This window comes from Halyomorpha halys, unplaced genomic scaffold (genome assembly GCF_000696795.3).
Source record: "Halyomorpha halys isolate HHAL.00 unplaced genomic scaffold, Hhal_1.1 Scaffold154.1, whole genome shotgun sequence".
Classification (NCBI taxonomy): domain Eukaryota; kingdom Metazoa; phylum Arthropoda; class Insecta; order Hemiptera; family Pentatomidae; genus Halyomorpha; species Halyomorpha halys.
Window position 1 is genome coordinate 687,642 of NW_027112031.1, and position 27,070 is coordinate 714,711.

A 27,070-nucleotide genomic window follows, 5' to 3' on the forward strand; every position below is an offset into this window, starting at 1 on the left:
AAATTTACTTATTGTATTATTTTGTAGTATATAGTATATTGTATAAAGTTGTAAATTACATTAAATAAATTAAAAAAAAAAAAAAATTATTTTGGTTGATTATGATTTCACTCCCCATGGGTTCTAATTTTTAAAAATTACTTAAAATTTGGTTTAATTCGATCATTTTTTAATCAAAGATTAAAAAAGTGATTATAAAATACTCATGGAGCTAATTTTATTATTTTTAAAGTTGTACTTTGAAAATATTCATATTACATCCTAATGTTTTATCAATCTTTTTTTTTTTTTTTAATCTCAAGTTTAATATGATGCTTGGAAAATCGAATCCTTGTGATAATTATTCTAGTCTTTATCGATTTTGAGTACTACCAATAGGTAATTTCACCACATAGATGTATTTGTATTTAATACAGTAATAATCACTCTAAATCTAAAAACAAGTATTTATTCAAAAATGCCTGTATTTCTGAAACTCAAAAAGGGTTCATGGGTGCTATAATTAATAAGGAACTTGTTCTTCACCAACGAAATTTTAGAAATTGAAAAGGTTAAAATCACGATTTGATTGGGAAATATGAATTTTTTTTTTGTGGAAAACATTTTTTTCTTCTATCTTCAGCTTAAACCTTCTATTTTTCTTTTGCAGCAGTGAAATAAATTTGAGTTTGCTTAAACATGATTCGTTGATAAAAATACGTCGTAGAAGTACAAAAGTAGTAGATTGGAAGAAATGAGAGGTAGCTTAGATAATAGCTCAATCAATCTAAGAAGCAATATAAAATTTTATCGTCATCAAATATCGTATATTTATTTTATATGGTGATAAAATGAAATTTTGAGATATTTGTTAACTAATATTTTTAAAGAATTTTATCATTGTTTCAAAAAAGAATTGAATTTTAATATTAATCGTTTTATAATTGAAATATATCGTCGTGTGTTTATTTGTAGAAAATTAAAAGAGTGAAATAAAGTGGAGAGACACGAACGTCATCTAGCGGCTAAACGTTGAACTAGATCGTACATGTAGTTCACTAAAAAGTCGCAAGAAAGCGCTGGTGTATCGGAACGAAAGGTTTGTTGGATTCCAGGTGTTTGACTCACCTTCCAGACCCGGAAAGATCTTTATATTGCAAGATATGATGTCAGTTTAAGATTAATTAAATATATATATATATAAAGCTTTTTTCTATGAAAGTTTTTATTTCATATTATATGTATAATTAATATTACATTGCTTCGGGTGCTACTTACCTTTTTAAAAGTAATTTTTCTTTATTACTTATTATCAGGATATGTCCGTTTGCCACTTGCCATTAATCCAAGACTTGTAAAAATGCTTGTTTAACAATGGAAGCAACCAGCGTTAGTATCCACAAACGTGTGCACTTGTGACTTTTTATCAGTGAATATCTGTGAATATATTTGTGAATATTATTCACCTTCACAACGTTTCGGTTTTTTTCTCTATTTTCTAGTATTATAATTCCTATAATTGCATCATTTAACTTTGACATTTATTATTACAATTCTTATACACAGTTAAAATGTTTTCTCAATGTCACCTTATAGTCAATTTTATCCATTTCATTCTAGAAATTATATCATCTAAAATTACTGTCTTATAACATTTTATTTAAACAATTTCAATCAGTACTGTTACCTTCAATCTGCCCCTTTAATTAAAATTATTATAGTTATTATAAAATTATTTCGAACACATTCCAAAGAAAACTGATAAATTAAAAAACAAATTACTCCTAGTCAACGATTGGTGTATTTCTTATCAGTATTGTTCTTTCTCTGCTTCGCCAACAAAAGAAAAGCTCCTCTGGGATTTAAGGTTATTTCGCTCGTTTTTTCGCGTGTATCAAAGAATTAGTACTGAGCTTAAAATCAAACGCGATGCTTTAGGGTATAGTTCTTCACAAACCAGAATTTGGAAAACAGCTCGTCCTAAAATTAGAAGGAAATTCAAGATTTCAATTTAAATATTGTATATTGCAAATTTTAAGAAATTCTATAAGCTTACGCACGCGCAAACGTATTTTCCTAAATATCAAAATATTTGGATATATGGAATTGAGCTGTGGCTCTACCAAACCATCAAATTCCTCCCGCAACCAATCCATACAATCCAAAATCCTTGATGCTCCTTATTTCGTTACAAATAAACTCATCCACAAAGACCTTAACATCCCATTCGTTGCAGATTTGGTCCAAAACAGATATGCGTCTTTTCATTCCAAACTCTTAACCCATTAATTCTTAATCTCTCATCCTTAACAATCCCTGATAATCCTCCGAGACGTCTGAAAAGAAGATGGCCACGGGACCTTCTAATTTAAATTAATTCTTATTAATTATTAATATTAATATTAAGTATCACCAACGGGGATTCTTCCCAACGTTTTTAAGTGTAAATGAAACATTCCACAAATTTACTTATTCTGTTTATTCTTTTTTTAGTTGTAAATCACATTAAATAAATAAATAAAAAAACAAATTTCAAAATCGGCTCGTCTATTTTAAGACCATCAGAAATATGTTTCCGTGCTAAAAGTGGACTGTTCAAAAACAACAAAGTTATGCTGCCCAATTTCATTGGGATAAGCTAACTACACATCATACTTATTCAAATCTTATGAGACAATTTTTTCAAAAATCTTACATGTAGTCATAACAAGTGAACAATGTAGTATAATAATACTATATGACTTTTTTTTTCATTGCTTTGGTTCTGTTTTCTTTTTAATTATTTTTTTATCTTCTTTCTATGCTTTATTGATTTTTTTTTTGTTAATAACTTTTTTCTTTTCTATCCTATTTTTTTTCTCTTTCAACCCAAAGTAACTTTCCTCTTTTTGTTTCCCTTATTTTTCCCCTTTTTGACATAAACACAACTAATATTTATGTTAATTAATAAAAAAACAAATAGATATAAAAAGTAACAAATATATGTAATAAGAAAAATATATATATCATAAACATATGTAAACATCTATATATCATATTATTGCAAAATTTCAACAAAAACATATTTATTTATGACCGAATTATTCAGTTATGATAATTATTTGACGCAGAATTTAGTGTTCTGTAATTTTCAATACTATAAATGTACAATTACAGCCATAAAAATCTACATACTTCATTTTCAGTATAGATCTTTCGAAAACCGGGCACACATTTGTCGATTATGATAAGGAACATCGTGCAATGTATTAGATATGTATATTATGTACTAGATGTGTGTAAACAATTATAATTACACAATATGATTATGTGTGAAAACTAGTGAAAAATGCATAATGTATAATAAGGATAGTAAATGAACAGCATAGGTCTTTTTTAGTCAAAGTATTTCAGGAGATGTAAACTAACTTAAGGGAAACTTAAAACCGATTGAAGGCATGGACCTTGACCCAGAGATACTTGAGAAAGGAAGACCCTCTCTCTACGATGCTGTTCAATTTAGTCAAAGAGAATTTTGTTTGAGCATAAGATTCTCAGATATACATATCAAAGCGTTCAATGAAGATAAAAAATAAATTATAGGCATTCCTTAATAATTTAATAATATTTTTTTATTATTTGTTCACTAATATGGAAGTGGATAGCTCATTGGTAAGGCAATGGAATACTAACTTCAAAAACATGGGTTCGAATCCGGCTGTGGCAGATAATTATTTTCTGTTACTTGTAGCCGTTGAGTCAGGCCTGTGGGTTCGGGAGCCCTCCTTGGTTACCCCAGCCTCATAAAGTGGGTACCCTTAATTGGGTAAAAGTCTGGTGGTCGAGCGTGATTCTGACCAAATCACCTCCTTCTAGAATCGTTGGTATAGTAACAGTAGTTATTAATTACTGCACCCCACGATCCTTTATGGTTTGTAGCAGTACAGATTTAATTTTTTTTTTATTTACTACTATATTACATATTAGTTTCTTTGTAGAGAGTTGGTAATTAGTTTAAACTTCATTTATTTTTCTTCTAAAGGAGCTATGTAATACATATTCGCACATAATCATATAATCTGTTTATGCACATCTATTACACAATACATGCATCTAATACATTATACTTTGTTCGTTAATACAATCGATAAATGTGTGCTCGGTTTTTAAAACGAAAAGACTGAAAATGAAATATGTATTTTTTTATGGCTGTAATTGACTACTATAACTCAATAATTTGGTTAAGTAGTATGTAGTAAATTACATTTTTTATTTTTAATTTTGCTACATCATGAGAAATAATACTATACACCAGTCCACACGGAAACACATTTCTGACAGTTTTCAGTGCATTTGGACTAGAATATTTTTCATAATTCTTATGATGATATTTTTCACGAGGGTACGTTTATTGAGAAATAAGAAATTTTAATTTATTATGACAAAGTACGTTGTATATAATTTATACATCATAGATTAAATTCAGTTGTCAACTTCCTTGCATCTTTAAGGTATAATTGAAATTACTCTCGTCATGAAATATTACCCTGATCGACTGAACATTAAGTGGAGTATAAATTTAAAATTACTTTATTTGTACATTTAAGGTCCTTAAAAATTTAATGACCAAGTACTTGTATAGTCCATTTCGTTTCAGGAAATTCAGTTGACCTGGTTCCTGTGAAGAAATACTGTCATGTGATGAAGAGGAATGTCTCATATTTCGAGGTAAGACTTCCAAACAATTCTATATTTCGGATGAGGTTCTATTATGGAAGTGTATTCCTGCCATGGCCTGTTTTACCATTACGAACTGTTTGCTGATTAAGGACATCTTTGAGGCATCCTTTATTTTTAAAAACGTAGCACCAGCAGGCTTAAGTTACCTTATCAACACAAGCCAAGATAAACCCATCAAGAATAGTACGTCTGCCTGTATTCTTATATCTATAGGATGTATTATTTTTATGTAGACTTAATCAGAACATTTCGATTATTATAGCACACAATTGAATGCTTGAACCGAATTTCTTAATATTTTTTGTACTTTTTGTGTATCTTACGTGCGTATCCCCTACCCTTGTAAGTATGGATACATTAATAGTCAGAGGTTCCTCTGACAAAAAATATATATATATATATTTTTTTTTTAATATTTATTTATTGCTATTTACAACTGTTCATTATAATACATTTAGTAAATCTGATCTAAGTTAAATTGGAGTGTTACAGGCGTGTAGAGAAACTACCCATTGGTAGCAAGCACTCTAATGACATTTTACATTAGCTGGTCTCGTGGGCATCTTCTTTTCAGGCGCCTCGGAGGATTGTCAGGAATGGAAGAGGATGCAAGATTAGAAACTAGGGGGCTTGAGTGATTAGAGAGTTTATTGTGGAAGGAGTGATATCTGGTTCATGCTAGATAGGTTACATAGGTAACATTAAGGTCTTTATGTATGATTTTATTTGTGACAAAGTAAGGAGCATTGAGGATTTTGGATTGTAAGGATTGAATACGAGAGGAATTCGAAGGTTTAGTGGAGCCCCAAAGCTCAACTCCATATGTCCAGATAGGCCTTATAATTGTCATGTAAATCAGTCTTTTGTAAAGAATTGGAAGTTTGGACCGTTTGTCTAGTAAGTGCTGTAGTAGTCGAAATCGACGTGCAGTTTCCTGTCTTTTCAGTCGTGTGTGAGGATTGCAGGTTAGTCGTTTGTCCAGATGTAGTCAAAGGTAGCGGATCTGTTCGACAGGGGTAAGAGTAACATCATTAAATGAAATTGTAGGGCAGTCAGTAGGTTTGCGACGAAGGGTAAAGGTGATTTGATGGGATTTGTTGGAATTTATCTTAATCCTCCAATTACGACACCAATCTTCGAGGGCTGTGAAATGGGATTGGAGATTTTGGGATACTATTAATGGGTTATAAAATAGTTAAATTAGTAAAATTTACTATATGCTGAAGGAGGAATCTAACCGAAAATAAAATGGTTAGAGTACTACATATACGAGGGTAAGTCAATTATTATCCGCAGTATAGTTATAAAATTTTATTGTAATCAAATAGGAAACCTAAAAGTACATCATTTTTCGTCATAGTTCCCTTGCTTTTCAACGCACTTGGTCCATCGTTGTACAAGCTTTACGATGCCCTCATACAAGAAGGTTTTCGATTGAGCTGCGAGCCAGGAATGCACCATTTCTTTCATTGCTTTGTCCGAGGTAAATCGACGGCCCCTTACTGCCTCTTTGAGTGGATCAAACAAGTGATAGGGCAAGATCGGTACTATATGGAGGATGAGCCAGTACTTCAAAATTGAGTTTCTGGAGCGTTCCAGCAGAGTTTTTACCGTTTGGTCCACTCAAAAAGGCATTAAGGGGCCATTGATTTACCTCGGACGAAGCAATGAGAGAAGCAGTGCATTCCTGGCTCCCAGTTCAACCGAAAACCTTTTTTCATGAGGGCATCATGAAGCTTGTACAACTAGTACAAGTGCCCAAGAGGAGAAAAAAGGCAGTTATCTCACCTCAATTTTTGATTACTTTAATGAAAACTATGTATAATTAATAGTCAAAATTGATGAGTCTGCCAAGTATAGGTAGGGGGAATAAAAAATGGCGGCTGTTTCAAAGCCATAAAAAAACAACTAATTTTTCATTCAGAGCTCTATATCTTCAAAAGTAGGAACAACACAAGAAAACCTAAGATAACGTCATTTAAAGAAGAGCAAATTTGCTAAAATATGAGCCCTAATAGAATTATTTACGTTAAATAGTTTTCGTGATATAGCTTTTTAAAAAGCAACGTTTTATAAAAATGTTGTATGGGACATACTGAAAGATCAGTAGTTAGTGACTTTATTTTGAAAAATTTATATCTCAAAAACCATTTGATGTACAGATGTCTATTAGCACTCAAACTAAAGCTAGTTTAATGAGCTATAAAGTAGCTTATGATGTTTATCTTCTTAGGAGTAATAGTTTAAATGAAATTTCCTAAAATAAATTGATTTATAGTTGTTCGGACAAATTTTCATTTGCCAAATTTATATTCATTGGTGAATATCATAAAAAGTACTATCCCTACGAAGATAAGTGTCATAAACTACTTTATAGTTAGTTAAATTTCCTTTATTTTGAGTGTTGGCAGACTTATGTGCGACTTATGGATCTAGAGATATATTTTTCGAAAATCTAAAATTTTATACGAACGACTAGAAATTAACATTGTGTGAATTTATTTTGTCAAATATCATAAAAACTACTGATACAAAGATAAATATAATTAACTATTTTGTAGTAAATTTAACTAGCTTTAATTTGAGCGCTGGCAGACATCTGTACGTCCAATGGTTTCTGAAATGATGTTTTTCATAAATCAAACTTATTGTCCTAACAACTATAAATCATATTATTTTAGCAAATATCAGGAAAACTACTATTCCTACGAAGGTAAACATCATAAACTACTTTATAGTCCATTAGACTAGCTTTAATTTGAGTGCTAAAAGATATCTGTAGGTCACATAGTTCCTGAGCTATAGATTTCTCAAAATAAATTAACTAACTACTAATCTTTCAGTAGATTTTTAAGAAATTTTGCTTTTTAAAAAGCTGTATCTCCAGAACTATTGGACGCAAATAGCTCTTTTGGGGGAAATATTTCAGCAAATTTACTCTTCTTTAAATAATGTTCTCTTAGATTTTCTAGTGTTGTTGGTAGTTTTTAAGATATAGAGAATGAAAAAATAATGTTTTTTTTAAGATTTTGAAACAGCCGCCATTTTTTATTCCCCCTAATTATACTTGGCAGATTCATCAATTTTGACTAGTAATCATACCTAGTTTTCATTTAAGTAATCAAAAATTGGGGTGAGATAACAGCCTTTTTTTTTCTTACCGGCTCTTTTACTAAACGATAGACCAAGTGCGTTGAAAAGCAAGGGGACTATGTCGAAAAATGATGTCCTTGTAAGTTTCCTATTGATAACAATAAAATTTTATTTTATATTGCGGGTAATAAATGACTTACCCTTGTTATAGTGTACTATGAATAAAATAAATTGTAATATTATCATTAAAATATACGTTTTTTTTAAAATATAAAATAAAATATTATAGAAATAAGTTAATTATAAATTCACTGTTAAGATAAAGAAGGAAGAGATTACTGCGTAGCTATACTCTAATCATAAATCTTCTTAGTGAGGTAATATATCAACAAAAGAGTTAAAAAAGTAGATGTTTGTTCATTAGGAACCAAACCGGCTAGAAATATTATGAAAAAAATATCTGGTCTTAACAAAATAAGATTAGAACAAAATCTAATCCCCTTACCTTCGGCTGTGACAAGTAATTTCAGGTTTTTGAATATTCATATCCAACATTCCTCAAAATATCCAACCTCTGAAATAGGTTTTATTAATTAATACATTAATCTTAAAAGGAAATAGATTGCTAATAGGAATAGATATGAGAATATCAAATTACAGTTAAATTTAACCTAATTAGTCTCCCCTTAACCGGATTTAAAAAAAAAAAAATAATAAAATTCTGATAAAATAATTAGTTCCGTTCGATTTACTTGAAAATTGTTTATGCACTTAAATTAAATCATGAACGAATTTTACAGGTTATTTGTGTATTTTATTTATTTGTATAAAACTTTTTTTTTTTAATATAAATTAATTCTAATGATTTTAATCAGATCATTTATCAATATACATATCACCTGTAAATTATTATTTTTGATTAAATTTAAGTTTTTACGTATTATACGATTATTAATATGGGTTTTTTTTTTTTTTATACATTCTTCCTTAGCCGGCGATGCACAGTAGGACGAAATATGGAAAATATAAAAAAAAGGTCAAAATTATCTTTTTTAAAAACTTTTTTTCCGGGCAAACAAAAATTCAATTACCGCTCTACTCACTTCCCTAATTTTGAGTAGATTGGTAACATTCAATTATCGCTATTTTTTGTGATCTTTGAAAAATAATCTTAGAATAAAAATTTTGAACAGAAGATTTTTATTTTTCTGTTGCCGTAAAAATACATATTTCAGGGTTCTTTGAGGTGGAAATAACGAATATTTATTTTTTTTTTTTCTGTCAGTAGAGTACAACAGTTTAACAACAGATAACGAATTCGAAATCGGGATAGATCGAGCGGTTTCGGCTTTTCCCTTTCGGATCGGATGTATCTCTTTTTCCTTTAGTTATTCATACAATTAATATACATTTTATTTTCATCAGTTTTTTTATTAATGCTAACAATGAGGACTGATTATTTTTATTATTAATATATAAATTCAAAGGTACTTAAAAGCAAGAATTTTCAAAAATCGGCATTTAATCTAAAAGGACAAGAAACTGCTTGTAGATTTCGATTGCTACAACACCTACTTGAAAAACGCTCTAAACTTCCCTTTTACCACAAAAAATTAATATATACTATGATAATCAGACCAATTTGTACGTATGGAATTGAGCTCTGGGGCTGTACTTAACCATCAAATTCCTCCCGCATCCAATCCTTACAATCCAAAATCCTACGTAAAATCCTTGATGCTCCTTATTACGTTACAAATAAACTCATCCACAAAGACCTTAACATCCCATTCGTTGCAGATTTGGCCCAAAACAGATATACGTCTTTTCATTCCAAACTCCTTACCCATCCTAACCCATTAGTTCTTGATCTCTCATCCTTAACAATCCCTGATAATCCTCCGTGGCGTCTGAGAGAAGATGGCCACGAGACATTCTAATTTAAATTAATGCTTTAAGTACCACTGGTGGTTCGCTCCCAAAATTGTCAAGTGTTTGAAGCATTCATCCAATTTACTTATTGTATTTATTATTTTAAACAGTTGTAAATTATACTAAATAAATAATATATATAGTTAATTTCAGTTTCTTACCAATTTTTTTAGTTTGGTTGTTCACAATGAGTCACCCAAAGACCATTATGCGAAACTTGTTACTTCGACTCGGGGGACCTCTAAACGCGCATTCCTGTCACAAAGTGGAATTCAACATTTTTCATTAACGTATTACTTCCATTTACTATATATTTCATATATTGGTAACTAAAAGTAAAAAAAAAAAAGTATCTGATTTACTGTAAAGATTGTGCCATAGAATTTTTGGTTACTTCTTGAAAATCCTACTAGTTTTGGAAAATGTACCTTAAAAAAAAAAAACTTTTTTATTCTTTAGATAAGCAACTATTCAAACAAAGTAGCGATGTGTTTTAGATATCTAAGTTATTCTTTACAATTTATAGTATTTCCAGTAAGGTTACTTGAAGAGCAATGTATAACTGTACAATCCAAGACGATGAATTGAATTTCTGAAATATCGAATACGACAGGAAGTGGTTCAAATTCTTCTTGCATTGCCACGGAATGAGATAAATAACTTACCGGATGTGGTGGAAGAGTATTCACGTCTCTACAGGGATCATCTTTGCGATGTTATTTTAAATATTTATATATTTTTTATACTATTTTTTCTTTTTTATTATTTATTTATTTATTTTTTTATTTTTATTTTCTTTTTTTTAAAGTAGTTAATATGAAGTTTACATTAATATTAAGTTTTATTTTTATTTGTTTTAATTACTTCTTTTTCACTACCAGAGGCAGGTAAACCTGTTATTCATGAGAGAAATATAAAAACAATGGACTGAAAATTGAAATTATTCATCGTATCTGACGTTTTTTTCACGTTAAGAAACAAATTTAGTTCTGTCCCTTTAGTCCAATTTGTTTTAGAGTATGATCGATGGAATAGCTAATCTTATTTTGATGAAATTTTCTGGGATTTTGCGTGTTAGTAACTTGATTGTCCCATATCGATTTTAGATAGATAACATTATAGGATAAATTTTTTCAAGAAATTCGTTTTGTTTGTATATTTATAATTTTTTTAAAAATTTTAGCAGCTTTATTGTTTATATATTTTCCCTTATTTATGTAGTAATGTTATGATATCCCAAAGATTTAAAATATAATCATAATTGTAGTTGCCTTAGGTCCCTTAGCAATTGAAGGTTTACCTTTAAGAACACCTAAAAGACATAAAGGTATGTCGGTCGATACATTTCAGTATTATTCAGTAAATGAACATAAAATATCTGAATTATATTATATTATATTAAGTTCGCGAGTACTTTGACGGATTTGACTTCGTCCTTCCCGCAGAACCTCATCAATATCCATTAATGGATATTCTTCTCCATTCTTCCTTTCCAACATCGTATCTCCACTACTAAAGTTTTCAAAGGTACGCCGCGCAGTGCGCTGATCAAGAACACCTTCCCCTTCATATTTAATAATTTCACGAGTTGTTTCATTGACTGTGAATTATTTTGTCCAGTATGCCTTAAAATTACGATAATTTCGTAGGACACTCTTGTTTCTTCTTTTAAACAAATTACTAAAAAGTCCAACGGGATTAAAAAAGCTTAGAGAATGCTCTAAAGGGATTATTAAGTATTAATAAGAATTAAATAGGATTAAAATATTTACAGTCCTTTGAAATCTTGAATTTGATAAAACGGTAATTTATCATTATACAGCCCATTATTAACAAAAGTTGATATTTTTTTATGAAGAACCTTTCAGTATAGAATTTACAAATAAATAAAAAAGATAATTATTTAATGTCATACAAAATAATTCCTAGCCCATGTTTATAACCTACACGCCTAATCATAAGTTGTTGGCCGCAACACTATAAAAAAAATCTTGTGTCCGTTGTTCTAGGAGGATTTAAAGAATGTTGTGTTTTTATGATAAGAAATAGACTAGTTTCCATCTGTTCATTTTGATCTTGAGTACCATAGTCAACTATATTTTTAGTTTTTTATTTAGTCTGTTGTAATATCTATGATGGAGAGTGATATGGAATAAAAATAATTTCTCCTAAATTGACTGCCGGACCCTTGTTTTTGAATCCATTATGCATTTTTTGTCGTCTGGGTCAGGGCTCAGGTATTTCTGCTGCAGTCGATTCAAGTTAATGCTTCCTCTAACTGACGGTGCGTTTCCTTTCTCCGTCTGTATTATTTATTATTACGAATTCATTATAATGAATCAACTTCAAATTACCTTTTGTCATGTTCTTCTTGATATTCATCGGCATTGTATTGGAATAAAAAAAAAAAAAAGGAAAAAAAGAAGCCGATACTCCATCTTTATTAAAGTGAATGACACACTTATGCATCCAGTAGCACTGCTTCAAAGCGTAGGCTTATAATGGCACCAGAGATGTTATCGAAAATGCAAATTTAACACCGGACCCAATATGGTGTGGGCTCGTATTAAGATTTATCTACCCCCACTTATCTGTATGATTGTCTGTCTCAACTGACACCGATAACATAGATAAGAGGGAAAATTCGTGTTCAGTAATAAATGGATCGACCTCCGGTGAGTCGAATTTCAATTCGTGCCGGGCTCTTCGATGGTGAAATCGTAAATCGTTTAACCGTACCGACGTTTCATATTGCAGGATTTTAAATATAGTTATGAGGTTGACTGCAATATATATGTTTATATAAGCCTATGCATGCGTGCATCATTTTCCTGTGTATAAATTCACATTATATTTCTAAATGTTATATTTTGTTTAAATTTTTATTTTAAAATAAAATTGCACTAAACAAACTATTTTAATACAAATTTATCAAACATTAAGGAGAAAATCCTGTACGGTTTTTTGTAGTATGGTGAGTTAATGCTATATTTGTGATTTTATGCGAAAATTATTAAACAACTTTTTATTTTCTGTTGCTATAAAAATTTCGTATTTTAGGATTTCTCGAGATGGTAATGACGAATATAAATTTTGTTCCCGCTTAGCATACAAAATTTTAACAAAAGATAAAGAAGTAATCTAGAAATATCGTAAAAATGTATTGTTTACAATTTTCACCTTTCAGGCGGGGAGGTTAGTGTGATGCGCGTACCGCACAAGATTTGTAGTTTCGTAATTAATGCAAAAATTTAATTGATAATATTTACTATTAAACGTACTTTCAGAGGTTACTGAGAACTTAAGGTATTAACCTCGTATAACCTGGATGTAGGGCAGGCGATGGGACGCATTCCTATCTCTCCAGAACGAGGGACCACAATGCTGACTTACCGTTTTAACGGCCGAACGATAACTTTACCATTTTTTTTTTCTGTTTCTCCTCAACCATGGTTAGGTCATATTGATACTGTTAACTTTATTGGTAACTCTTCGTCCATATATCCCCCAAAAAGGAGTTTTATCCCGGTTTTATCTGGAGTCCAACTCACTAAAAAAAAAAAAACTAAATAAAATGTTATCTTATGAGGGATTCAGTAAAAAGTTAACGTACGATTACCATAGGCATCTTCTTCTAGGAATATTTCTATAAAATGTAACGCTATAATATTATGCATTTAATTTTTTCTAGTATATTTATTTATAATATAAGAAACGTTCATAATTGATAATATGATTAATGTTTCATGTAATTGTTTGTTTATTATTTTACATACGACTAATAAATTCATTACAGTTCATTATACTTATCTTTGTCTTAGATTCATTATTTATTTGTTATGAGGTGTAGATAGTTGACCGTAGATTAATGATTGGAGAAGTTTGTCGGGGGGTAGGTCGAAACGTCGGCATAAAATAAATTAATATGGTTTTGTTTATTTATGTTGTTCTTTGCTGACCGCACACCCCCGAAAAACTTCTCCAATTTATTTATTATATTTTAAAAGATTTTAGGCAATATTAAATATCAAATCAAAATCCGATTTTCCAAAATAGCTTTAATTTTTTTTATTTGAAATAACTATTTTTTTATGAGTGATAAAAGAAATAGAGAAAATTTTGTATAATTGAAATAATAGAAAAATTAAACATATTTAAAAAACCATAGAAAGCTGGGAAAAAAAATTAAAATGTGTTAAGGAAGAAATAATAAATATTAAAAAAGAAAAAATAAATCATGTATAATCTTAATACATAATGCAGAAATTTAAAAAAATATATATGATGTGGCTATTTATATTGACAGGATTATAAAAAAATTGTGCTTCACTAGTGATAAGTATGCTGTGTATAAGGCAACAAGTGATTTTTAATTTTAGCTGGATGTTATTCTCGTTGATGTGGTATGACAGTGATTAAATTATGTATTAAAAAAAAAAGTTTTACTAAAGTACCTTTAATTTTGTTTATTTTAAATAATTATAGTTAATATAAGATAAACTCCTATTCTTAATATGAAAAAAATGCATAATTATAAACTATGAAAGAATTTGATAATTTACTAAAGGAGAAAATAAATGTTTTCGTGTTTCCATGGTTGTAATAAGGTCATTTTTTTTAATGTCATCAAGTTTTTATTATTATATCACCCAAGCAAACTCGAAAATATAGTGATTGTAATTTTTTACGTAGTCTATACATGAAAATAAAGTAACATGTAGCATCGTGAATTATAAAGATGATGTCGATTTACAACAAGGATGGATTAATTTTAGCAGAAGTAACTGAATGAAAGTTGTGATAGGCGCACCGCACTAGATTTTATTTCTCAGTATTTGTTTTCCAAAAATATTCTGGGGGGGACCTCCTCTTCACTGTGATACTATGCCTTTGAGGATAACCCGTTCTTCCTTGCTGTGGTTGGAGTACATACATTCAGTCACAATAAACTACAACAAAGCTGTACAAATAGTGTTTTTAAATTTTGTTATTAATTGATGATTGACCAAGCTAATGATTTTTTCAAGGCTGTACTACTTGTGGCCTGAGTTTCTAGTGGAAGATTTTTTAATATAATAACAATTACTGGAAAATTAAACAATATTTTCCATCTTTCGATAAAAAAGTTGAAATATACGTAAATATATTTTAGTGCTATATTAAAAATACTTGATACTGTATCATGTGTAGAGTATCTTTCACTAATGTATTTTTCCACATTCTGTACAATGATAAACGATATAAAAGTGCTAAGGAAACATTAACATAACGAAATCACATGTAAACGATAATAATGGAATGTGGACTGTTTTACTGTAGCAGAGTAGTTATGATCCATTGGTGGAGAAAGCGATGGTAGGATAAGATTAGATAGACCCTGGCAGGTATAGAACCATCTCCACAATCATCAATACATATAACAACCTTGTTACACCTGAAAAAGGATGCAACAATCATATTCAAGGATATCACTCTTCAGCTTTTATGACCTGACCACACTACGTTTCTAAACCCTCAAGGGGGTTATAAATTTCATTCTTAAGTCCTATATAAAACAACTTAAAAAATATTTATGATATTACGGATCAAAAATTTACTTTAGATAAAAGATCGAGTTCATTGGACAGGTTATAATTATTGACAGATTCCAAAACGATACTCAAAACATTATATCACTGTTGACCGGGAATAGATTGTCCTACTTCGACAAAAAATAAAAAAAATACTCATGTAGAGATAGTGCACCTTTCCGATACATTTCAATATAGTACATGATTACCTTTAATAGCTTACTTAAGTATATATATTATATTATTACTTAGTATACACTAAACTGTTTTGAAGTAATGTACTGTCACTAATTAGTCGTTAAATAAATGTCAACATCCATAGGCCGTAATCGGACCGGCGCCGCCGCAGTTGCAAGGTCGCTAAGAGGGAAGCCTCAACTTCCTCGGCCACATTTGAGAGACTTGAGGCTTTATTTTACAATCCTAAAGTAATACCCTCATAATATTAGTTTCCTTAATCATTGCCTCATTAAATATTTTCTGACCTTTTGTTCATAAGTTTGGGAGCTTGAATTGTTAAAAAAATAATTAAATTTTCGAAAATGTAGTAAAAACTTCTAACAATAAAATTAGCATCATTCAAAGCAATTCAAAATTCACTCAAGAAATCGGAACTCATATATTGATATATTTATAAATAATATAAATAGAATTTAATTAAAATTAAATCTGTTTCACTACAAATCATGAATGGTTAGGGGTTCAGTACTTTGTAAGGAAGTACTGTTACTAGAATATAACATAAAATTAATAATTATCATTATAATTATATATTATTTTACTATAAAAAAGAATGTTAGATCTCCTTTTAGGCAGTCTGGTATGTAATCTTCTTCTTCTTTCTCATCCTCCTTAAGTGCCCTTCAGCGTGGAGGAGCCTCTAACCACTTGGTCCACACATCTCGGTCCATGGCATCTTCATCTGAGCTATCATTTTTCCTCTTTTTAGACCTAGTCGTTGGTTATGTGCCATATAGCTCCTTCTATGTCTGCCTCGTGGTCTCCTACCAGTCCTCCATACATTTTCTTAGCACTCTGTCTTCCCTCATTCTATAGACGTGTCCATACCATCGGATCTGTCGGCGTTCAATAACTGATTTTACTGAGGGGATCTGAAGTTTTCTTATTCTTTCATTCCTAATCCTATCTCTTCTAGTTTTGCCCAATATTGTTCACAAAAATCGCACTTTTAGCAGCCGTAATCCAGGGCATGTGCTTGTCTTGGTTCACCCAACTTTCACTGCAATATAATAGTACTGGAAGATATATTGCTTTAAAGATATGGAGCTTGATATCCTTACCCACCTCCCTCTTTCCCACAATAGTATTGGATATCTGGTAGTTAATACTATTTGCTTTATTTATCGTATTGGACACTTCTTAAGTCTATTTTGCCTGATTTATTGAAAATTGTTTCAAGGTAGGTATAGAAATCCACTGTTTCCAATACTTCATCTCTGGCAACAGTCATAACCTTGATCTTGCGACTGTTAATACTCATTCCTTTGCGGGCGAGTTCCTCTTGCCATTCTATATTGGCTTGTTGTAATTTTTAAAATACTTGTACCGTCCACATGTTCCACATACGGACTACAGCCCAGCCGTTCTTCTCCTGCACATTTTGTCGATTTATGGATATGTAATCTTCAGTTTTTTTATATCATCTGCTAATAATGTGCATATAGTGCAAATATATGAATATTTAAAAAATATAACGTATTTAAAATTAGGTAAATTTACTAGTTTCAAAATGATTGATAAATAACTAAATAATATGTAATGAAATTCAAAAATCTGTTCATCTTGCATCAAATCCGAATTCAAATAATTCCAATGCTGTTTCTAAGTCCAATAGAGTCCGAGAATTCAAGGTACATTGGTTTAAAAAAATAAATAAGATATTGCTGTGAGGGCATCACACAACTTTGACTTACCATCCTGGAAGGTGAAAATTTTAAATATTTCCTTTAAGAAAATTGATATTTTCCCACATTACATTTACTCCAATAAATACTCATCCATGGTTATATTTGTTTATCAGGACGATACATTTGTTCTTTACTTTAGATCGCTTCTACCCGATATAGGAAGCAATAACCTAGCTGTTATTCCTTATGCTGGAATATCTTTCATCCAATCACCTAGAAGAAGGAAATATGGATGATATTGAGTCGTGAGCTTGTCAAGTAGCGATAATTGAATTTCTTTCTCTTGGTAGCACGTATTCCATTTGAGGTCTAACCTCAGCCCCTTCATACGGTGCCTGCTAGATTGCCTGGAAAACTCGAAAATTGTACGGTTCAATATAGAACCAGATTTGAGGTAAACTGAAACTTTATTAGGGGTATTCAAGATTTTGTATTAAATGTAAAATGTTATAAGTATAGGATTGTGAGCAGCCCAATTTCAAGTCATGTTAAAGGTTAACTGCATAATAAAAAAAAGGGAAACAGAGATGAATTAGATTAAAATATAAAGAATTTCGACTGACCGAAGTACTACAATACTACAAGCAAATAAATTCTATCAATATTTGTATTTTTTTGGGTATAACATACAATTTTTAGTAACCATTTTGTCAATATCAATAGATTATCAAACCTCATTAGCAACAATAATTTTAATTTCTGTTCTCAATCCTTATCCAACCCCAACCATCCTTATAATCCTCCCCGAAGGTAGAGGCATTTTTTTTTTCTTTTCTTCTTCTATTTCTTTATATATTGTAGGAACGAGTATTTTTACACTTATACTTAATGCCCTTAATTTGTGGCAGATTATATTAATTTTCTTCTATAAATATTATTTTTAAAAAATCTGTTCTAATTGAACATAAATATACTGAATATTATATATTACATTAATTGAATATTATTTGAGATACATTCTCAATTTAATTAATTTTTTTTTCAAACACTGTTCTCCTCACAATTAGTAAATGTTCTGAAGGTAAGATAAAGCCGGGTCTAATAATGGGACAGATAGTTTGATTATGTTCTTGTCTATTTTTTTGTTTGTATATATTTTAAGAGAGTTTTTTATTTTTTTTTATTTTATTTTATTTTAGTATGTATGAGATCATTCATCAATATTACCTATTGCCCACAACTGTGTGGCAGATTGTAATATCTATCAATAAATAAATCTATCAAATAAAAAAATAAATAAATAATGGAATTTCGGGGGAGGGTAGGGAATGATTTTTATTTTTGGTGTAAATGTAGAGGGTGTCAATGTATACATGCTAACTCTCCTATTTATTACTATTTTTATTTGTTTTTCTTGGTGATATAACAGTTGCATGAAGTTTATTTCTTCAAGGCATAGTTAATTTTCTAACATGGTCTAATTCTTCTTGGATTTTTTTTTTTATGTACGAATTGTAATAGTGATTCGTTTGGTTTTTATTATATAGGTAATTTTTTATTTGTAGGAACTGTATTTATTAAAGAGATGCAGTTGTAACTAAATAAAAAAAAATAAATAAAACAAATAGACAAACAGGGTATTGATTCAAATTTGATACAACTAAAATCATACACCGGGAAATCTAAAAAGGATTTTCAATGAAATCTAAAATAATGTATCACTACAGAAAAATATATGAATTGGACTATAAATAAAAAATCAGACGTACACAATTTTTTTATTCTAACCTCATACACACAGTTATAAAAAAATTGTAAGTAATGCATCTATTTATTAATCTTAATTTGTATTCTGTATATTTTATTAGTGTTTAATAATTAGTTGGGGGAAATGCTTCCATTTTTTTTTCTTAAAAACTGGTTTTTCCTGATTATGGATATATAGTATAGCCTGGTTAAGTGGGCCCTAGATATATAAGAAACCTCTACTCCTGATAATTTTAATGAGATCACGACACTTTGGCATTGAAATATCACTGTTATTGAGAATTTCATACCTTTATAATTGAGATTTGATTTCTCAGATTTTTTTTTATGTTTATCTCTATAATTGGGAATTGGTGTAACCTGTATAAGTGAGACAATTTATCAGGTTCGGACAGGTTTACACGTTAGTTTACAAACGTTTGAATTATTTCCGCATAGGCTCTGTTTATCATTACTATCTAAAGTTTTTTACGTTAAGCAAGTAAAGAAAAGTGTACAGAATGTACAGTTTGGTTGTCTTGTGATCTTTGAAAATAGAAATAAAAGGGGAGAGTTGTAAAGATACTTTAGAAAATGTTTCAAAACCTGATGCAAAAAAAGCATCAAAAACATTACATAAATATCTTGATATATCTTGTATTAATAATTCTGGCATATTTGATAAAATTTATTACAGAAAAACAACTTAAAGCTAATAGTACTCAAATAAAAACCAATGTAACTGATTTTTCTTAGCCTTAAGTTTCGTGTTGTATTCAAAAATAATCCTAAATACTTAAAATAATAATCAAAATTTTCTCCTTTGTTCTACAATTGTCATTTTAAATCTGCCGATTAGGAAAACTGCATAAATGAAAAGTTTCATTAAGTGATAAAAAACCGTAGGTTTTTTGAGATACCAGTTATACAGGTATACACTGTATATATATTATTTTGGGTAACCTGGTAACCGAAAGCCTGGAATGGATGAGCCCCTAATAATGTCGGCACTACTAGCGCCCCATGTGGCCAATAGCGAAACCTATCTTCTTTAGCGCTCTCTGTGGGAAGAAGAAGAAACTTGTGCATGAGAGAGCCATTTTCTTTTTCTATACGCAGCTTTTCTTTCTTCACTCTTATAAAGTGTAAATCAAACCATGAGTGAATAGAAACACCCTGGAGTGCCTCCCAGCGGCAGAGGAGAGAGAAATATAGGAATGCGAAGAGGAAAACCGAAGCATGGAGTAAGTCCGCATCTCTCCACATAACTAACACCATCATCATTAAGCCCCAATAAAAATTAATTAACTCTTTTTAACAACCCCTACAACACCTGTAACTTATGCAATAGGTTTTTCTTTTCAGTTAATTATGTTTCATTTATCATTACTATTAATTATATACAGTCCACTATAAATCCAATCAAAAGTGGACAAGCACCTGGCCTATATATATGTGTGTGTATTAAATGGTTTATCGTTAATAAAAAAAAATCATTAGTAACCTTAAGCAATGCCTACTTTGTGTGACTTTTAAAAAGCTCAAATGTTTACATATTTTTGACTATTATTGCACATCCTTCGTTTTCTTTTTCTAATCCAATTTCTTTGTTACATTTTTATTAGGAGAATATGTTAAAAGTTGTTTTCAGATCATGCAGTTAACCTTAAAAGCCCTAACGAAATTGAAAGAACCCTTGGATCTTTCGAAAATGAGTTGTTCCCTGGATGATGTGGTCTAGTGTAGCGGTTAGGAATGTAATTAGCCCTCCAAAGCCTGTTCTATGTTCACCCGGAATGGCCGACATCGATTATACCACCTTCCAAAACAGAATCTGGATGTGCTTACAACACCTTCATCCTCAGAATAAGCTTTAAAGGGGTCTTGAACGATTTATTATGAAATCTTTGAAAAATTGTTTGTTACCATATGTTTAAATATAATTTTTTTGGTATGTTGACTTCTTTGAGCCAAACATTTACATCTCTGTTTCAGCAATATTATATAATTATTATGAGGAGAAGACGGTTGGGGTGCGGTCAGAGAATATCACAAATAAGTTAAAAAACTTATTTATTGGTGCTAAAGTTTCAGCAAGGATTTCTAGCCTTTATCAGGGCTAAGAATAAAAAAAAAAAAAATAAAATAAAATAACAGCTAATCAATAAAAGGATATATAGTAAATAATTGTACAGAATGAATATAGATAAAAATAAAGTAATGAAAGAAGTGGGAAATCTATTTTCATTCTGTACAATTATTTACTTTAAACATTCTATATATCCTTTTATGCATTGGTTTTTATCTTTTCTTTTTTGGCCTTAGCCCTGATGAAGCCTAGAAATTCTGGCCGAAACGTTGGCATTAATAAATAAGTTTTTAAAAAACTTATTTGCGTTATTCTTTGACCGCACCCTCAACCATGTTCTCCTCATATGTATTTTCCACGGTAAGCTATCTTCTCATTATTATATAACTATTATCTATTATATATTATAATTATATACCTATTAACTTAGGTAAAAGGCTGTGATAATGGAACATACAGGACGTATTTCGCCCATATCTCACCTTACTCTAGATTAGCCAATATAGTATTTAATATTATTTGGATCTCGAAGGACCTAAGATTTTTTATGGGTTAAAGATAGTTTTCACGTACCCAGTTTTTCAGATAGAGAGGATTAAAATGACAGTTGTGTAATTTATATATGGCCCTGCTTATTTATAGTGGTCGAAATGTACCTTTTTTCATTTGTAGAGGTGAAAATGTCAATAAAAAAAAATGCATATTTTATGTTTTTATATGAATGTATACTTCGGGACCTGACCGTTTCTTACTTCAGGTATCCCGAGTGTATGTTGAATTTTTTATAATCTTAGTTTTAATGAGTTCGATCCTCACACGGATTGCACCAAGATGTTTATATCGGGACCCTTCCGTATATTACTCCCGATATACGGTATTTTAAAATTGTATTTGATACAATTGGAACAAAGGGGATGAAAATGTGAGACCTTTCTGGTTATCAATCAACATAAATATTTCTTTTAAGGCCTTGTAAAATCCCTGAGGGGGAAATCGAGTTAGTAGGTGTTAGTTTAAATAATTATTTTATTATATGACATAAGAGCGGCATATGCAGATATATATGGCGGCGTCTTCGGGGTCTTCCGGTGTCCGGGGTAAGGGGTGGGGGCATCAGAAAATTAGACCCCTGACCCCGACTTTAAATAAAATCAAAAAAGCTCTGGAAATTTTGGATTATGTAAATCCGACAATGTATGTAGTTTTATTTTTGAAATCTTTTTCGATAAAACAGACTGTTGAAGTGCCACTCCATGATTCGATTTCTCACAATTTTTTTTAATTTTCTTGAAAACAATTTTCATAAAAATCGATATATCAATGTAATGTTGAGTGATCTTTAATGGTGTTATCGTCAGTGAAGTAGTATGAAAAGTACGCATTATAAAAATTTTTATAAGAAATAATCTACCATCTCTCATCCAGTAGTAGTATAAAATAGATAAATATTAACACTCATACAATTTTGTAATTAACTAAAAGAAAAAAATAGAGAAACAAGTGGTTCAGGGACTGAAAAATGAGAGATCAGCGTGTTCTAACTGTTCCAATCGTGATCACTCGTCACGGCTTTTTTATATTTGGTCAAATTATTGTATTATTGGCAGGAACAAAGTTGATATTCATAATTCGTACCTTGAAAAATCCTAAAATACGGATTTTTATAGCAAAGCAAAACTAAAAATTTATTGTTTGAAATCATTACTTTTAAGTGAATGTTTTGTAATATCTTATTTTATTATTATATTAAAGTTAGATATTTTACTTTTACGTATGTTATTTTGTTTTTATTTATGTACATATTTCGTCTGTTTTATTATTATTATTTTAGTTTTTAACATTTAAATTTTAAAATGTTCAAAATGTTACAGAAGTGTGTAGTCTATATGTATTATATGAAATAGTGGTATGTTTTTATTATCATACCTATAGTTATATTTTAATGTAAATATGCCACTTTACGGCACTACTGTAGCAAGAACCGGGGAGAAAAAAGGCAGTTATTTCAATCCAATTTTTAATTAATTTAATGAAAACTATGTATTCTAAGCAGCCTAAATTAATGAGTCTGCCAAGTATTGGTAGGGAGAATAAAAAATGGCGGCTGTTTCAAAACGTTAAGAAATAATAAATATTTTATCTTTCTGAGCTCTATATCTTTAAAACTATCGACTACACTAGAAAACCTAAGAGAACATCATTTATATTTAAACGAATTTGTTAAAATATGAACCCTAATAGAGCCATATAGGTTCAATAGTTCCCGAGATATAGCTTTTAAAAGCAGCATTTCATTAAAATGTACAGAATGTACTGCAAGATCAGTAGTCAGTGAATTTATTTTGAGAAATTTACAAACAAAAACCATTCGGCGTACAGATGTCTATTAGCACTCAAATTAAAGGTAGTTTAATGGACTATAAAGTAGTTTATGAAATTTATCTTCAAAGGAGTAGCAGTTTTAATGATATTTGCTAAAATAAATTGATTTATAGTTGTTCGAACAAACATTTTGATTTATAAATTTATGTACTTTACTTTAAATTATGTTCTCTTAGGTTTTCTAGTTCTGTTGGTAGTTTTTAGTATATAGAGCTCAGAAGAAAAAAATATTTTTTTTAACGTTTTGAAACAGCCGCCGTTTTTTATTCCCCCTACCTGTACTACTTGGCAGACTCATCAATTTTGACTGGTAATTATACATAGTTTTCATTAAAGTAATCAAAAATTGGGGTGAAATTACTACTTTTATTTTCTTTTTGGGCTCTTCTACTATTATTGTGGCAGATAAGAATGAATAAAAACTAAAAAAAAAAAATCCTTTATTTGATAAATGTACTACTTTTACTTATGTAATAACTATTCAGAGTTAATGTATATTGTCAATTCATACCACGTTTACGTATATTATCGTTTACCTTAGAAGAAATATAGTAGTTGGACTACTAAACAAGGCAGTGAGTTCTTGTGTAAGGAGCTTTCTGAGGTGAATAAAAAATTACATACACCGTGCCAGCGGAATGAGGGCATTTCAACCTTCCTTCGCAAAAGAAGGGGCATCCTAAATTGTTTCAACGACGGAGGCGTTATTTATTTTTTTTTTTTACAGTGTATTAGCACAGCGAACCAACTATTAAAATATAATATAAAATCAAAATCCCTCTCTTCCTGAGCTATACCTAATCTATATATCAGATACAGGTTTAAAAAAATTTAACAAAAAAAAAACTGTACTTTTTAGTATACAGCCCTGATGAAGACCTTCATTGTGGGTCGAAACGTTGGCGCTAGTTGAAAATAGTTCAAAATAATTTTTTTCTCCTTGACTATCTCCTTCAAATTAAAATCATTTAATTTTCGACAATTTGTAATAATAATAATTATTATTATTATTTTATTACATACAACTAAAAAGTAATTATAATTTTATATACATTTAGGGTATTCATGATCTTCAGTTTAACATGTTAAAACTTATGTTAAATGAAGAAATATTTCCTTCTTTTGACATGTTAAAACGATATAACATGGTTGCAAGTCTCTTAAATGAACAATGACGTCACACAATGGACCAGCTGAGCTCGTCACCGTTTTCTTTCTTGTGTTAGGCTACTTGCTCGTAGTTTGTGTTAGTATTGTTTTGGATATTTTTATTACTACTAAAGCAATGGATGGCAATAATAATAATGTAATGAAAGTTGTCAATTAGCACATATTTATTCTCTTCCTCTCAAGTTAAAAGATCAACAAGGCGTTTAGTGGCCAATTTTTAGCCAACTTCCACAATTTAAGCATGTTGTAATAAATTATTTTAATCAAAACATAGAATTAAACAATAATATGAAGTTTTGGAAGGAAAGGTTATTAATAAGTTGCTCATACAATCTCTTAGGATATCTTATGCATTTAACATTTAACATGCCTTTAAATAGGACTGCTCACAATCCTATACTTATAACATTTAACATGGTAAAACTTGTTAAATTTAACACAAAATATTGAATACCACTATTGTAACCTAGTTGGTGTGCTATGGATATGTAAGAAACTTATACAACTGAAAATTACATTAAGGTCCCTACATTTTTGCATTGAATTCCCTCTGTCACTGAGAATTGTTAAACCTTTATAATTAATATTTTATTTCTAACAATGCTGTTATGTTTACATCAATAAGAGGGACTTTTTCAAGCTATAATATTTGTATTATTTTCAAAAATATAAGTTTATACATCCATAAAAATAATATATATTAATATGAATTTTTTTCAACATTGTTACCTTAGTAAATGACCAAGGGTCCTTGGTCCCTTGATATTCCAGTTATACAGGTTGCACTGTATCATAATTATAATTTTTTTTTTTTACGTAGTATTAAAAAAAATATTCTGAGGGATTGATAGACTTTGATTGATGCTAGGTTCCTTTTGCTAGAAGCTTTCCATAAATTTTTAATTCGTTTCGTTTAAATTTAAATTTTTAGCAAAAAGTCTGGACGTCCTTTTTTGTGATTGATTGATCGATGACTTTTTTTCTTGTTGATTCAGCCATTTGTTGATGAATTTTATATTTTTCAGCGGTTTGTACGGAGATTTCTGCAATTTTGATTGAGTTTTCTTGGTTTTTAGTTTGCCTCCAAAATAGTATTAAGTTTTTTGGAAGAAAATTGGAATGAGTTCTGTTTCGGGTTTGACTAACGATTTGGTTGTAGAGGTATGAATGTAGAAAAAAGATTGCTAGTATGCTAGATTTCGATCTGACCTTTCCTCATATGGATTTTTACTCTGTTTAAGTCTGATGCGAATGAACTCCTGGTATTTCAGAACCTTCTTGATTCGTTATTTTGGCACAAAATACAGTGGATAATATTTGCCACGCTTATAGTACACCAATGGGGCCGTCGGAAGATAGTGAAATATAGGAGAGTGAAAAACTTTATTGAAGAAAGTTATTTGGGCTGTTAAATAAACCCCTATAAAATGTATAGGTATAGTACAGTAAATTTATAGTATATTATATTTAGTAGTAATACTATATTTAGTATTACTATACAGGTTTTTTTTTTTAGTATTTTTTTGTTTTTCAATCTTTTTTTCCTTATTTTTCTTCATTTGTTTTCCCATTATTTATCCACATTTCTAATTATATTTTCTCCCTTAACCTAATACATATTTCCTTTTTTTTTCCTCTTTAAAAAACATTGAATAAAATAAAAAATCAATTTTAATGTATTAAATATATAAAAATAACTATATATACACATTAAAATCTTTCGTATTTTCACACATTAGTACTATTCAAAAAATACAACAATTATCTACTAGGATATAACTATATTCATACATTATTATACATTAAATAGATATAATAAATATTTATAAAAAAGTAATAAATATTAACAATATTTACCAAAAAATGAAATATGCATTTATAATAAGTATCAAAGAAGTTCTAATGCGCCAACGTATCGATAGGGTATTGGGAATCATATATAGCGTTTATACATTTTATAAAAAATGTCATAATTAAAAGACAACGATTGTTGCGGGGAAGCAGCACAAGTGGAATTGTTGGAAATATGTATATATATGTTATTCTATAGTTTTCTTATTTGTAATTATAATTGCTGTTCTTTGAATTTAAGAGCAAAACCTGCGGATAGTTATAATTGCTGATTAACTAAAAAATATAGAAAAAATATTTATTATTGACTTTTTATATCGTTTATAGATAAATAAATTTAGTAATCAAAATAAATAAGGAGTTGATAATTAATGTTGATTATCATAGTTTAAGATAATGAATATGATAATTTACAAATATTATCGATGATAATGAGAATTTCTGATGAGCATAATTAATAATATATGATTCCGATTCATATAAGAGTAAATGATCTGATGGCTTTCTTATTTTTATTGATTTTAAATAAATAGGTTACTGAGGGCTTATGTAGTATGCGTTTTTATATACTTTTTAATCTTATTATTATGCTGTTAAATTTAATCTTTTTGTTTTTTTACTTTTTAGGTAAACTGAAATTATATTGTTTATCCAGCTATAGTGTCACCTTT

General features: G+C 29.6%; 1 protein-coding gene across 1 annotated transcript in view; it reads left to right on the forward strand.

Annotated features, from left to right (window-relative positions):
* The window catches only part of LOC106678682 (protein prickle), a 430,151-nt gene that overhangs the window by 194,077 nt on the left and 209,004 nt on the right, over positions 1–27,070 (forward strand). The window contains exon 5 of the mRNA XM_014417379.3: positions 4,616–4,686. The gene's annotated coding sequence lies outside the window, so the exon portion shown is untranslated. The remainder of the gene's footprint in view (positions 1–4,615; positions 4,687–27,070) is intronic.